This window comes from Lygodium microphyllum, chromosome 25 (assembly GCF_053477565.2).
Source record: "Lygodium microphyllum isolate KBCC chromosome 25, Lygodium_microphyllum_v1.1.10, whole genome shotgun sequence".
NCBI lineage: Eukaryota > Viridiplantae > Streptophyta > Polypodiopsida > Schizaeales > Lygodiaceae > Lygodium > Lygodium microphyllum.
The window spans coordinates 130,611,143-130,623,730 of NC_141159.1; positions in this window are offsets into that span (position 1 = coordinate 130,611,143).

Genomic DNA, 12,588 nt, shown 5'->3' on the forward strand with positions numbered 1-12,588 from the left:
CATCACATAAGAATTCCATTTAGAGTAGGTCAATGCTACCAAAATTCTCAGCCTAAGCAATGGCACAGATTACATTTCTCATGTGCTTGGTGGTTATCTAGCAGATTCATACCTTGAATGTTTCTAGGCTTTGATCATAGCCTCTCTCATTAACTTGGTGGTGAGTTCCTTGAAGACTCTCTTTTTTTCTTTGTTTTTAATGTCATGCCATGACTAAGGATTGTTGTTGTTTTAAGGCATGATCTTAACGGTAAATCCATGCAAAAAAATGATGGATATCACCACTACATGCATGGGATATGCTTGCACAGGAAGCATCCAATGTGCAACACATTGGGTCGTGCACAAACTGATTAATTCAAGTGAGTCTGCACTAGTATTAGTCCAGCTTATCCACATAACCAATTTATAGTTGTCTCGCTCTGCTACCCTGTTTCCTATGCTTGTATTGATGAAGTTTCTTTATTTGCATGAATGTAGGGAATGTTTCATCCCTTAGGCCAACTCTTTGTCCGACTTTGGAGGTCGCTTGAGTGTCTTTGCTCTTTTTTCATGTTTTTTCTGCTTTTTCCTTCCTTTTTCCGCCATCTCAACTTGGGGTTAATATTACCCCCTCCTAGACGGGTGCCAGTCCCATGGCACTTCTATGTTGTTATAGGTTTGCAGGCAATTGGCCAAGTGGTGTAAAGGTGAGGGCCACTTGGAGACTTAGGTGCTTGTGGAAGCTGTGAAGTGATTTTTGTAGGAGAAGCCAAATGGGTATTACGTGGTTGACATGGCCTCCGAAGTCGATGGTTTGTTGCTTTTTGTGATGTTTGAAAGGAGAAGGTGCGGCGTTGTTCCTAAGGGGGGTGCCTACCTCATTGTGTTAGTGCATTGTGCTCGTGCTAGTGGAATGGGGAGGTGGGTCTAACCGTAGGCAAGCCTGGGTGATGTCCCACACTTGAGGACCCCATTTGTGCCAAGGGAGGTGCGGTGCAAGTGGCTTAGGGTGACAGGTCTAACCATAGGCGAGTGTTACCTTCCTAGGTACGTCCTGCCCTTGATGTGCCCTAAGCGTGAAGTGGGGGAGCAAAAGGGCTAGGGGATTAGGAGTGGAGCCGGCCGACCGAAGCCACCGGGCACACCTAACTTGAGAACCCCTAGGTGCAGTGATCATGCTTTATGTGGTGGTAAGTGCTTCTGCAAGTGGGCTATGTTGTCCAAACCCACCAGTGGAGAGTGTTTTTCGTGCTTTTCCTTTCATACTGTTCTTTTCTTCGCTTCTTTTTTTTTAAAATAAAGTTATAGTAGTGGGATGACAGTGAGGGCCTAATTCTCTTCATTTGAATGAGGAGGGGAAGGGGGTCGGATGTATTTTCTCAAATATTGGTAGCTTTGCATATATCCTTTCAAATTCATGTGGACGAGGAGAGAGGTGGTGGAAAGGAAAGGGTGATTGCACCTAATAAACTGGCTGTCATTCATGTCTTCTAGGAGGGCTAGGCAAAAGGAGGGGAAGAGACTAGCCCTCATCATAAGTCGAGCCATGGCACATCTATCAATGGCGTTAGGGTCGAAGAAGAGGGGAGGCAGGCCACACTCTTGTGGAGTCAGGTCCTGCTTAAGTAATAGCTTAAGTAATCTAAGGTAGTTACATGTAGTTACAAAAGCCGGCATGTAGCCTCAGCCAGGTCTTCTTCCTCCTTTCTTCTTAGTTCCTTGTCTTCCTCCACGGATTTTCTTTGCTTTTTCGCTTCTGTTGTTCGGCATTCTTCCTCCTTTTTGTATTTTTCTTCCTTTTCCTTCTTTTTTCTCTCCTCTGCTTTCTTGTCTTGACACCTTCTTTGCCTTCTATTGTTCCTTGTTTTCCTTTTCTTCTTCCTGTTTCTTATTCTTCTCCCTCTCCTTGGCCTCCTTAAGGGATTCTTTTTTGGCCCTTTCCAAGTCCTATTTCTCCTTCTTGCGACCTTCGTCATCCTTTGTCTTCCTTGGGGCTGTTTTCTTCTTGGGTTTCTTGGTCATCTTCTTGCTTTTCTATTCTTCCCCTTCTTCCTCGGTCTCAGTCCTGTCACTGGACCTCTCTTGGTACTGATGAGGGGGTGACCTGTCAGGAGTTTCCCCTTCCCCCTCTTCTGCATCCTGCGTCTCTTTCACGGCCTCCTGGATGAGCGCTGTTAAGATGCTTCCATAGGCGATGAACGAGGCCTTGGAGGAGGCCTTCTTTCTTTATGTGGCCTTAGACGTTGGAGACTCTTCTCCTGCGCAGGCATGCTTCCTAAAGCCAGCGCTTTAGCCACCTGGTCGATGGTTTTGCGCACATAGCCGTTCCAATCGACTTCATGTAGGGTATGAGCCGCCACATTCTCCAGTACCGGCACACTAATTCGGTGCATCAATGCATTGTAGCACTGGCTGGAAAAGAGCGCGTGTATCAGTTTTGCCTCCAATCTGGTTTCTGCATTAGGGATATCTTGAATGTTGATGACGTCGTTTGTCAGCATGTCCTCCTTTCTCATCCCCAGCATGGCATACACATCTCTCTTCTACTTCTTTTCCATTTTCAGTTCTAGTCCCAGCACCTTTTCCACCAAGGCGGGGGTTAAGCGAACCAATACTTGCTTGGCATTTTGTCCCCTTCCTATTGTGACGGTGCCGCATTCGTTATCAAGGTCGTAAGACCTGAGAAACTCCACGCAGCTTGTGTGGTTGGGTTCTTGTGCGAATCTTTCCAGGTACTTGGTGAAGTTGCAGTTTTCAACAACTCTCCTGGCCACTAATCCTTCTATGTTATGAATAGTTCGGAATTTTAGTTGGTTGTAGGTGCGGCTCTCCAGGGTGATGCTGTACTGCGCTCTCTCCTCTTCCGTGGATGGAAGCTGGTGGGCACGGTCTTGTTGCGACATTTTTTGTTCCTGTTATAAACCGTGATTTTCATTAGTGCTTTCCACATAGTAATTTGTTGATTGCTAAAAAAGAAAAACTCTATGCTTTTTGAATGAATTCATTAAGAACCAATGTAGATTTTGCTTTTCAAACTTTGACTTTTTGCCCTTTACTTCAAAGTTTCCATGCCCTTTTTCCTAACCCATCTGTTTTTCATAATATGTGTTTATGTGTTTCACTAATTTTGATTTGACTCACCTTATCCCCACCCCTTCCAGCTTGAGAAGAATCCTTCCTAGGATTTAGGGTCAGAAGGTCAAGGGCATTCCGCATGGTGGTGTAGGAGTTACTTGTGAGGGAGCCAATCATAGAACTGGGGGTTGTATTCTAAGTGAGCTTTGCGGTCCAGATCAAAGGGTCAAATCCCCACTTGCGTGATGTATGTGAGAACATCTGTTAGGAAGTCACCAGAGTTGACACGGCTAGCAATGTGTAACTCTTCCTCAGTCAACAAGCGATCGAGGTAGGGGTGTGCTTTGATGTGTTCTTCCATGGGTCGGCCTTGAAGAGTGGTTAACACTCTATACGAGGTTGGTGCGACATATGTGGGGTCGTATTCCATTGTTTTGATAGTGCGGCGCTGCTTAGCATTGGTCATTATGCGGCACCCTTCAACTTCCCATTGTAGCCTAAGAGTGTACCAATGCCTCAAGAACGGGGAGTCAGTATCAGCAAGCTTTAATAACGCCGTGATTTCTTGATTAATGATAACAGAAGTGGTTCACTGATCGTATGACGTGATAAGGCACTGTTTAATGGCTTGCTCCTTGGAGATCTCACTGTTGAGCAATTCAGCAGTGAAGCGAGAAGCTTTTGCGAATGCGAATTCAAAGGTCTCCCAAGAGCATGGCATCGTTTTAACTTCAGTTGCAAAGGGTTCCTCCAATATTCCTAAGTCCAAGCAGTCGTAGCTTAGTGCTAGCGACATGAAGGTGGTGTCTAGTCGTTTAATGCATTCCACCACGTCATCCCCAGTGTCCTCAGTGAGGTCAATGGTCAGCGCTAAAAAGGATTTGCATTCATAGAAGGGCGTAAGGCCGACGGGTGGTCGAGGTTTGGTAGAACTAGAGCCTGTGACAACGAAGAGTTGCGGTTGGGAGTGTTCTTGAGTCTGCGGTTGGGCTGCTTGGATTATGGGTGGATTAGGAGCAGCCATGACGGACGGACTGCTGCATTCAGGTTGGATTTGGGGAGTCGGATTGACTTGGTCGGGTGATGACTCTTGTGACAGAGTTTGTTGTTTGGGCCGATAGGCTTGTGTGACTCTCTTGGGTTTAGGTGTGGATGAGTCAGATGGCTATGGTTTTGGGGGGCACTGCGGCTTATGGTTTGGAGGGTTTATGGGACTTGGGTTGATCAAGCTTGAGGGTGGCGTATGAGTAGTGCCTTTGGCTGTGTAGGCTTTAGGAATCCATAGCCATGTGTTGCCCATGTAGTAGCCTTGCGCATGCAAGAGGGCTTTTAGGGACCCATCTTTGCTTGATCATGCGGCACCTCCTATGACTGTGTCTTGGCCTCCTAGGTTTAGAGTTTTTGGTTTTATGAGGATAGGAGCGTCAATTCCCAGGCGGCGGTTGCGGCTGCTTAGGCTTCCCTTGAAATCTAGGCTATTGGGCCTTAGCTTTTGCTATTGTGGGCTGTGATTCATGAAATCTGGGAGTTGGCGGTCACGCACTACCCCCCTCCTTGGACTTGGTTACGAATATTTCTACTGGTGGCATTGCAGACAGTGATGAGGTCGTGCAGCCCTTACTGAAAGCTGTGACAATGCGAACGTTGCCTATTGCGATATGGATGTGCTATGACTCATAATCAACATTGCAGTGAGTTTTCTTTTTGAAAGTTCGCCCTAGCAGCAACTCTGTGCATGCGTTTTTAGCATTTAGCAACACATAAAAAATCATTGGGACAGTCTCAGACTCGATAGAAACGGCGGCTCTGCACTTGTCGAGAAGTGCGTAGAAATGGTGGGCCCCTTATGGGCTTAATTTCGCATTAGTGGGTTGAAGTGGTGGTCTGCCAAGTTGAGTCCAATGATCGTGAGTTAAGACATTGAAGTCTACTCCCTCGTCGATCAAAGTGTTGAAAGCGCATGTTTGTTTTGCAGTGACCCTGATATGGAGATATGCGGGCTCTATGGATTCCTCATCCTCATCATCAATCTCAGTGATTGTGGCCACTCGTATCTTGACAAGCGGTTCTAACATTGGGGGCTCATGCAAAGGATGGGTGGGAGGGTAGTACTTCTTGATGCGATTGCCATTGAAGAAGCCTATGCCCTCACCGTCTAAGGTCTCAAGCTCAACATTGCTTGTGCAGCTGATCGCACGAACTTTGAAATGTCCAAGACCTCTAAATTTTATTTTTTGCTTATGCCCCTTAATTGAGTAGAGGAGCACTAAGTCGCCCTATTCAAAGTCGCGCTGCTTGACATGCTTGTCAAACCAATTCTTGCGTCGGGCCTTCTCACATATAAGTGCATGGGTGGCTAGAAGGCGAGTCTCTGAGAGGCGTTCGAGTTTGACCAGGCGTTGCATCCATGCCTTCGTCCCTTCCCATCGTTCTTGAAGTGCTATTCTCAGGCTAGGAATAAAGAATTCTAATGGTAGAACCGCTTCAGTTCCATAGGTCAGCCTGAAGGGGGTTTGAGCGACAGCCATTTTATAAGCTATGCGGTAAGCCCACAACGCTGCCATCAGCTTGTTGTCCCAATCGCTGCGTGAGGCTGAGACCATCTTGGTCATGACATTGACAAGAATTTTATTCATGGATTCTGCTTAATCGTTTGCGTGAGGGTAGTATGGCGAGGATTTGCGATGGATGATGAGGAAGGTGGACAGGAGATGCGCTATCACTTCATTGATAAAGTGCGTGCCTTGGTCACTGACTAGTTCGATGGGGCAGCCAAATCGTGAGATCACTTGCTCCCATAAGAACTTGGCAGTCATCCTAGCGTCATTTTTTCGTGTGGCTCTTGCCTCTGCCCATTTCGTGAGGTAGTCCGTGGCCACAATGATGTACTTGGCCTGTGAATATTGTGGCGCAGGACTGATGGGTCCTATGAAGTCAATTTTCCATTTTTTGAAGGGTTGTCATACAATAACTGGGGTCAACTCCATCTGATCCTTGCGAATCGGGATTTTGTCCGTTGGCACTCGTCACAATGTTTGACGAATTGCATTGCATCGCGGAAAAGCGTGGGCCATCATAGTTGAGATGCAACACCTTTCGTGCTATCGTATCTCCGCTAAAGTGCCCTCCAGCAATGCTGCTGTGTGCCTCTGAGAGCACATCGTGCATCTCATGTTTGCATACACATCTGCGTAGCAACCCAACTTACCCCAGCTATAGAGTTGGCCTGCGATCAGCTGATAGGGCTGGATCTTAAGGATTAATCGCCTAAGTTGGGCTTTTTCTATTGGTCGATCAAGCACTCCATGTTCAAGCACTTGGACTATGTCATTTGCCCAATATGGCGTTAGATCGGCCTTGAATAAATCTCTCTCGTTGGACAGGTTAAATAGATGGGCATCGGGTAATTCGTCAACAATGCCTTGTCTAGCAGCTTCTCCCGTGGGAATGCGTGACATATGGTTAGCCATATAGTGCTTTTTTCATTTTCGTATAACCACAGAGAAGTCAAATTCCAAGAGTAGAAGGAGCCACCGAGCGATGCGTCCTGTAGCGCAAGGTTTGTTTACTAGATAGAGCAGGGCTTGATAGTCCACAAAAAAGGTAAAAGGTGTGGCCAATAGATAGTGCTAGAATTTCTTCACAGCGAACATCATGGCTAATCCTTCTCTTTCTGTCGTCGACTAGTTCATTTCCGTCTCAGTGAGTTGTCTGCTAGCAAAGCTCACTAGATAGTCTAAGTTGTGTTCGCTAGGTTGGCACAACACTGCCCCCATGGCAAACTTAGAATCATCGACATGCACGTGGAAAGAAATGGTCCAGTCTGGGGCTCGTAGAATTGGTGCTGTGGTTAGGGCCTTTTTCAACTCTTCATATGCTCGTTGGCATGCCTCGGTCCATTCAAAGACGATTAGCAACTTGTACAAAGGTTTGGTGATCAATGCATAGTTCAGTACAAACCGTCGATAGTACCCCATATGGCCTAGGAAGCATTGAACTCCCTTGTAGTTGATTGGGGGTGGAAGGTCAACAATAATCCTGACTTTCAAAAAGTCAGTGGCAATGCCGTTCTTTAACACCACGTGTCCTAAGATGCATCCATGCTTTACCCAAAACTGGCACTTTAAGGGATTCAAGGAGAGATGATATAAGCAACACCGCTCAAAGACTGCGTGGAGTTTGTCTAAGTGTTTGATCTAGGTCGAGTGGACATAGAGGTCATCGACAAAGACTTCCAACTCCTTACAAAGCATGTCTTTAAAGATGGTGCACATGAGGCATTGGAAGGTGGCAGGGACATTAGTCAACCCAAAGGGCATGACTATGTAAGCAAAGACACCCCACTCAGTGGCGAAGGCAGTCATGTGCCTATCCCCGCAAGATGCACTTGCACCTAGTTGTACCTTGAGAAGCCATCCAGAAAACTCTAGGATTCCTTGCCTGCCACTCTCTCAAGCATATGCTCGGTGTACGACAATGGATAGTTGTCCCTCTTAGTAGTAGCGTTCACCTTCTTGTAATTGATGCACACTCTGATTTTTCCATTCTTCTTCATCACGATGACTATGGACGATACCCAGTCTATGTGTCCAATTTCGTAAATGAATCCCACTCTCATCAGCTTATCAATCTCCTCTTTGACAACATGAGCGTGTTTTGGATTCATAGGAGAGTACAGTCACTGCTTGACCGGCGTTGCATCTGGCGTCATGCGTATGTTTTGAGTCATGACACTCGGATCTACCCCCTTAAGCTCTTCTAAGGACTAGGCGAGCACGTCTATGTACTCTCACAAGAGAGTGACAAGACTCGTTTCTTCTTCCTCATTCAAGTCATCAGCAATGAAGACTGGTCGGGGTGTTTGCCCTTCATGGGCTAGGTTCATCTCCTTGACCTTGGCAGGTCCCTCGATCGGTTCGCTCATTTTTCCTTGACGCTTGGCACCTAACACAACTACTACCCTATCCCCTTTTTTGAATTTTGTAAATCGTTTAGGGAGGTCATGCGGTTTTCGTTGTTCTTTCGTTCGTGTATCCCGGGGATGTTTTTCCTTTTTCTGCCTTAATCGTCTGTGCCTCAGGTGGACGGGTAGGTCCCCCTTGGTGCGTCCTGGCCGTGGGCGGCCTAGGGATTTCTAGATCACTATCCGAACTAATCTCCGACTTAGAGTCCAACTCCCCGTCGTCGCTAGAAGAGGTGGTCTCCCCTGGTGGGCGTAGTTCAGATGGCGACTCTATTCTAAGCACTGATGTCGTTCCTGGCTGGGCTCGGCCTGCTTGCTCAAGATCTATGGCCCTTTCATGTTCCAACTAGGCACGATCACATTCCATGCGCATGACTTCTCTCTTTATCCTGAAGATACTCTTTTTCTGCGGCTTGGAGTCTGCTCCTATTTGCTCTATTTCTTGTCCTTCAGTGTCATATTCCACGGTGTCTACCTCACCCTCACTTTCATCATCACTGAAGGATTGACAGTCTTTGTATTCATCATTAGACTCCTCTTCGTCAGACTGCTCGTCGTCTCCTAGGGCTTGGTATATCTCGTCATTGGTCAAGAACTAGGGCCTAGTTATACGTGAGGTTTAAGTCATGCACTCTGGTCCATTGCCACTTGGATTCATCTAAGTGATCCTAGAGTGGTTTGAAGGTTGCAGTTGGATTGCCAGCTAGCTTGTCTGTTAAGTATTCTAGTATCTCCTAGAGTTCCCTTTTGTTGGTTGGGATTTGGAAGTTGACAGGCTTAAGTTTCCCACAAAGGGCTCTTGCCATCATGTAGTGTCAAGATTGTGGGAGAGAAGGAAGGAGTCTCGCTTGAAGCTTTCTTGCTTGCACAATGGGGGAAGACACACAAGGGTGGAGGCTGAAAACAGTTTTTCTCTTCTTAGTTGTGTAAGCCAAAAGAACTCAAGTACAAAGAAATAGAAGAACCCTATATATGGGTCTCAAACCAAACTCAACTAACTAAGGTGGCATACTAACTGAGCCACGAACTAGAGTAGATAAGGATAGCTATCATGTAGCTATTATTCATGGGCAGTGTACCAACCGCGTCTGCAACTGACAAGTTGGTGACATAAATACACAACGGTCACCCTGGCGTATCACGAGTGGAGCTCGATATCTCAACACTCCCCCTCGAGCTCAATCCCAATTCCTGCACACCAAGCAGGTCTCTGAACTTGCGCAGCTTCTCTGCGCCCAATGCATTCGTGAATATGTCAGCTACCTGATCCTTTGTGCTGACATAAACTAGATCAATAAGACCTAGTAAAACCCTCTCTCGCACATAGTGATAATGCACCTCAATGTGCTTTGTTCTAACATGATAGACTGGGTTATTTGCCAAGTGTATACTACTCATGTTGTCACAATAAATGACAACTAGTCCATCTGTAGACTGATGCATATCATAAAGTAGCTTATGCAACCAAGCTACCTCACATGCAGCCATTGCTGCACCCCTGTACTCAGCCTCTGTGCTTGACAAGGCAACTGTAGGCTGTTTCTTGCTGCTCCAAGTGACTGCAGCACTCCCAAAAGAGAACACATATCCACTGGTAGATCGTCTATCAGAAATACTACCAGCCCAATCAGCATCAGTATATCCATGCAACTGTATCTGAACCCCAGTCTCATAAAATAGTCCATACTGCAATGTGGACTTCACATACCTGAGTATGCATCTAGCCGCATCCAAATGTGGTTTCCTTGGAGCCTGCATAAACTGACTTACCAATCCAACAGCATAGCTCAAATCTGGCCTGGTAATAGTCATATAAATCAAACTTCCTACTATGCGTCTGTACATAGTAGGGTCTTCTAGAAGCTCACCTGCATCTGTGCTCAGCTTCACATTTTGCTCCAAAGGAACTGAAATAGGCTTACAGCCTGTCATCCCATATTTGGACAGCATGTCCAATCCATACTGCCTCTGCAAGAGCTGTATCCCACTTGGTGATCTAATCACCTCAATGCCCAAGAAATAACGCAGCTCTCCCAAATCCTTCATCTCAAACTTCTGCTTCAATAGCATTTTCACATGAAGGATATCTTCATCACTGTCACCTGTCATAATCAAATCATCAAAATAAATGACAAGTAGCATAATACCTTTCTCTGTTTTTCTCACATAAAGTGAGAAATCTGCCTTGGAAATCTGAAAGCCAATAGTGACAAGATACTGTCCTATCTTGTCAGACCATGCTCTAGGTGCTTGCTTCAAGCCATACAAGGCTTTCTTCAACCTGCAAACAAACTCAGGATGAACAGCATGCACATAACCTGGTGGCTGCTCCATATAGACCTCTTCTTGCAAATCACCATGCAAGAAGGCATTCTTTACATCCATCTGATGTAAAGACCATCCCTTTGATGCAACCATAGCAATGACTACTCTTACGGTTGCCATCCTTGCAACCGGACTAAATGTTTCTTCATAGTCAATGCCATATGTTTGTGCATATCCCTTGACTACTAATCTTGCCTTGTATCTATTCACAGAACCATCTGCATTGTGCTTCACCTTATAAACCCACTTACAGCCAATTGCATTTTTACCTTTAGGCAAAGGTACCAATTCCCATGTAGCATTTGCTTCCAAGGCATCCATTTCTTCATCCATGGCTTTCTCCCATTTTTCTTTTCCCATGGCTTCCTCAAAAGAAGTGGGTTCTGGTTCCTGTATCACTTTAACCATATATGCATAGTGAATGGCTGTAAATCCATCATATTTCAGCCTATCCACAGGATACCTAGCTCTCGTAGACCTGCGCAAAGTAGGTTCACTCCCAGGTGCTCTCAAAACATCCCTGGTCTTCCTTACTCCAGGTGTAACAATAGAAGGAATACCCAACTCATCATCAATGCTCTGTTCTGAGCCACTGGATTCACCATCCACATAAGAGTGACCTGCATTCACATCAAACATGGGTTGATCAACCTTCTCTTTTCCTTTTTGTGATACCTGCATACCACTATCTGCATTACTTTGAGAAGATTCTCCTGATCTCAATCTGCCTATCCACGGCGAAGAATGTGAACCACTGCTAGAGGACGCTCCAGGTCCACTAATATTTTGTGACTGCTGCTGTGAATTCTGTGCAGCATTACCATTTTGTGCATCTACATCATCAATCACATTTACTGGTTTATACCAGCTACTCATCTCATCAAAAACAACATCTCTGCTCACTGTAAACTTATGAGTAGAAGGGTTATAGCATCTATACCCTTTTTGCTGCAGAGAGTAACCAATAAAGATGCACTTCTCAGCTTTTGGATCCAACTTGGATCTCAACTCATCTGGCACATGTACATAGGCAATGCAACCAAAAATTTTCAAATGAGAAATATCTGGTTTCCTACCAGTATACCTCTTCTCTGGAGTCATCCCATGTATTGCTGCAATGGGAGTCCTGTTCATTATATAGACTGCTGTAGCAACTGCTTCAGTCCAATAAAAATCTGGCAAGTCTTTTTCATTGAGCATAGCACGAGATACCTCTCCAATATGCCTGTTTTTCCTTTCTGCAATTCCATTTTGTTGTGGGGTATAACTGCATGAATATTGCTGCTTTATGCCATGCTCATGTAAGAACTTTGCAAACTCATTTGAGAGGTACTCTCCCCCTCCATCTGACCTTAGGCATTTTATTTGCAGACCTGTTTCTTTTTCAGCCATAGCTTTAAGGGTTTTGAAATGCCCAAAAACTTCACTTTTCTTTTTCATAAAATACACCCAAACTTTTCTGCTATAGTCATCAATAAAAGTGACAAAATAATGACAGCCTCCAAGAGATGCAGCTTTAGTAGTCCACACATTAGAGTGGATTAATTCCAATGGCTTCTCACTCTCTTGAACATGTCTAGGAAATGGTTTCCTTGCCTGTTTTCCAAACTGACAGGCTTCACATACCTTATGCATTTCTGCAACCTTGAATTTTGGCAATCCTGCAACAATATTTTGGGCCTGCATTGATTTAAGTCGCTGTACATTAACATGACCAATGCGTTTATGCCAGATATCAATATCTACAACTACACCGGTCCCATGTGCAAACATTGCTGCACTCAATTCAGACATGTCTGCATCCAACGTAAACATTCTGCCCTTCTTCTTTCCTTTTGCTATCAAGCGACCTTTATTTTTCATATCCTCAACAAAGCATCCATGAGGATTAAATCTGACCTGCAAGCCCTGCTCAACCATTTGACCAACAGAAACCAGATTCTTGGTGATATTCGGGACATGAAATACATCGGATAGGTATTTCTTTTTCCCATCCTGCATAGACAAAGGAATTTTTCCAATCTGCACAATAGGATGTGCAGTATCATCACCAGTCTCCACAAATCCTGGTTTTTCCATTTTCCTTGCATCCTCCATCCATTCTGCATGACCTGTCATATGGTTTGATGCACCTGAGTCAACATACCATACATCGTTGCTTTCTTCTGCACTTGTCACAGAATTGTTCATGTGCTGCACCATAAACAGATGCTCATTTCTGTCATCACCCTGTCTACTAGAGG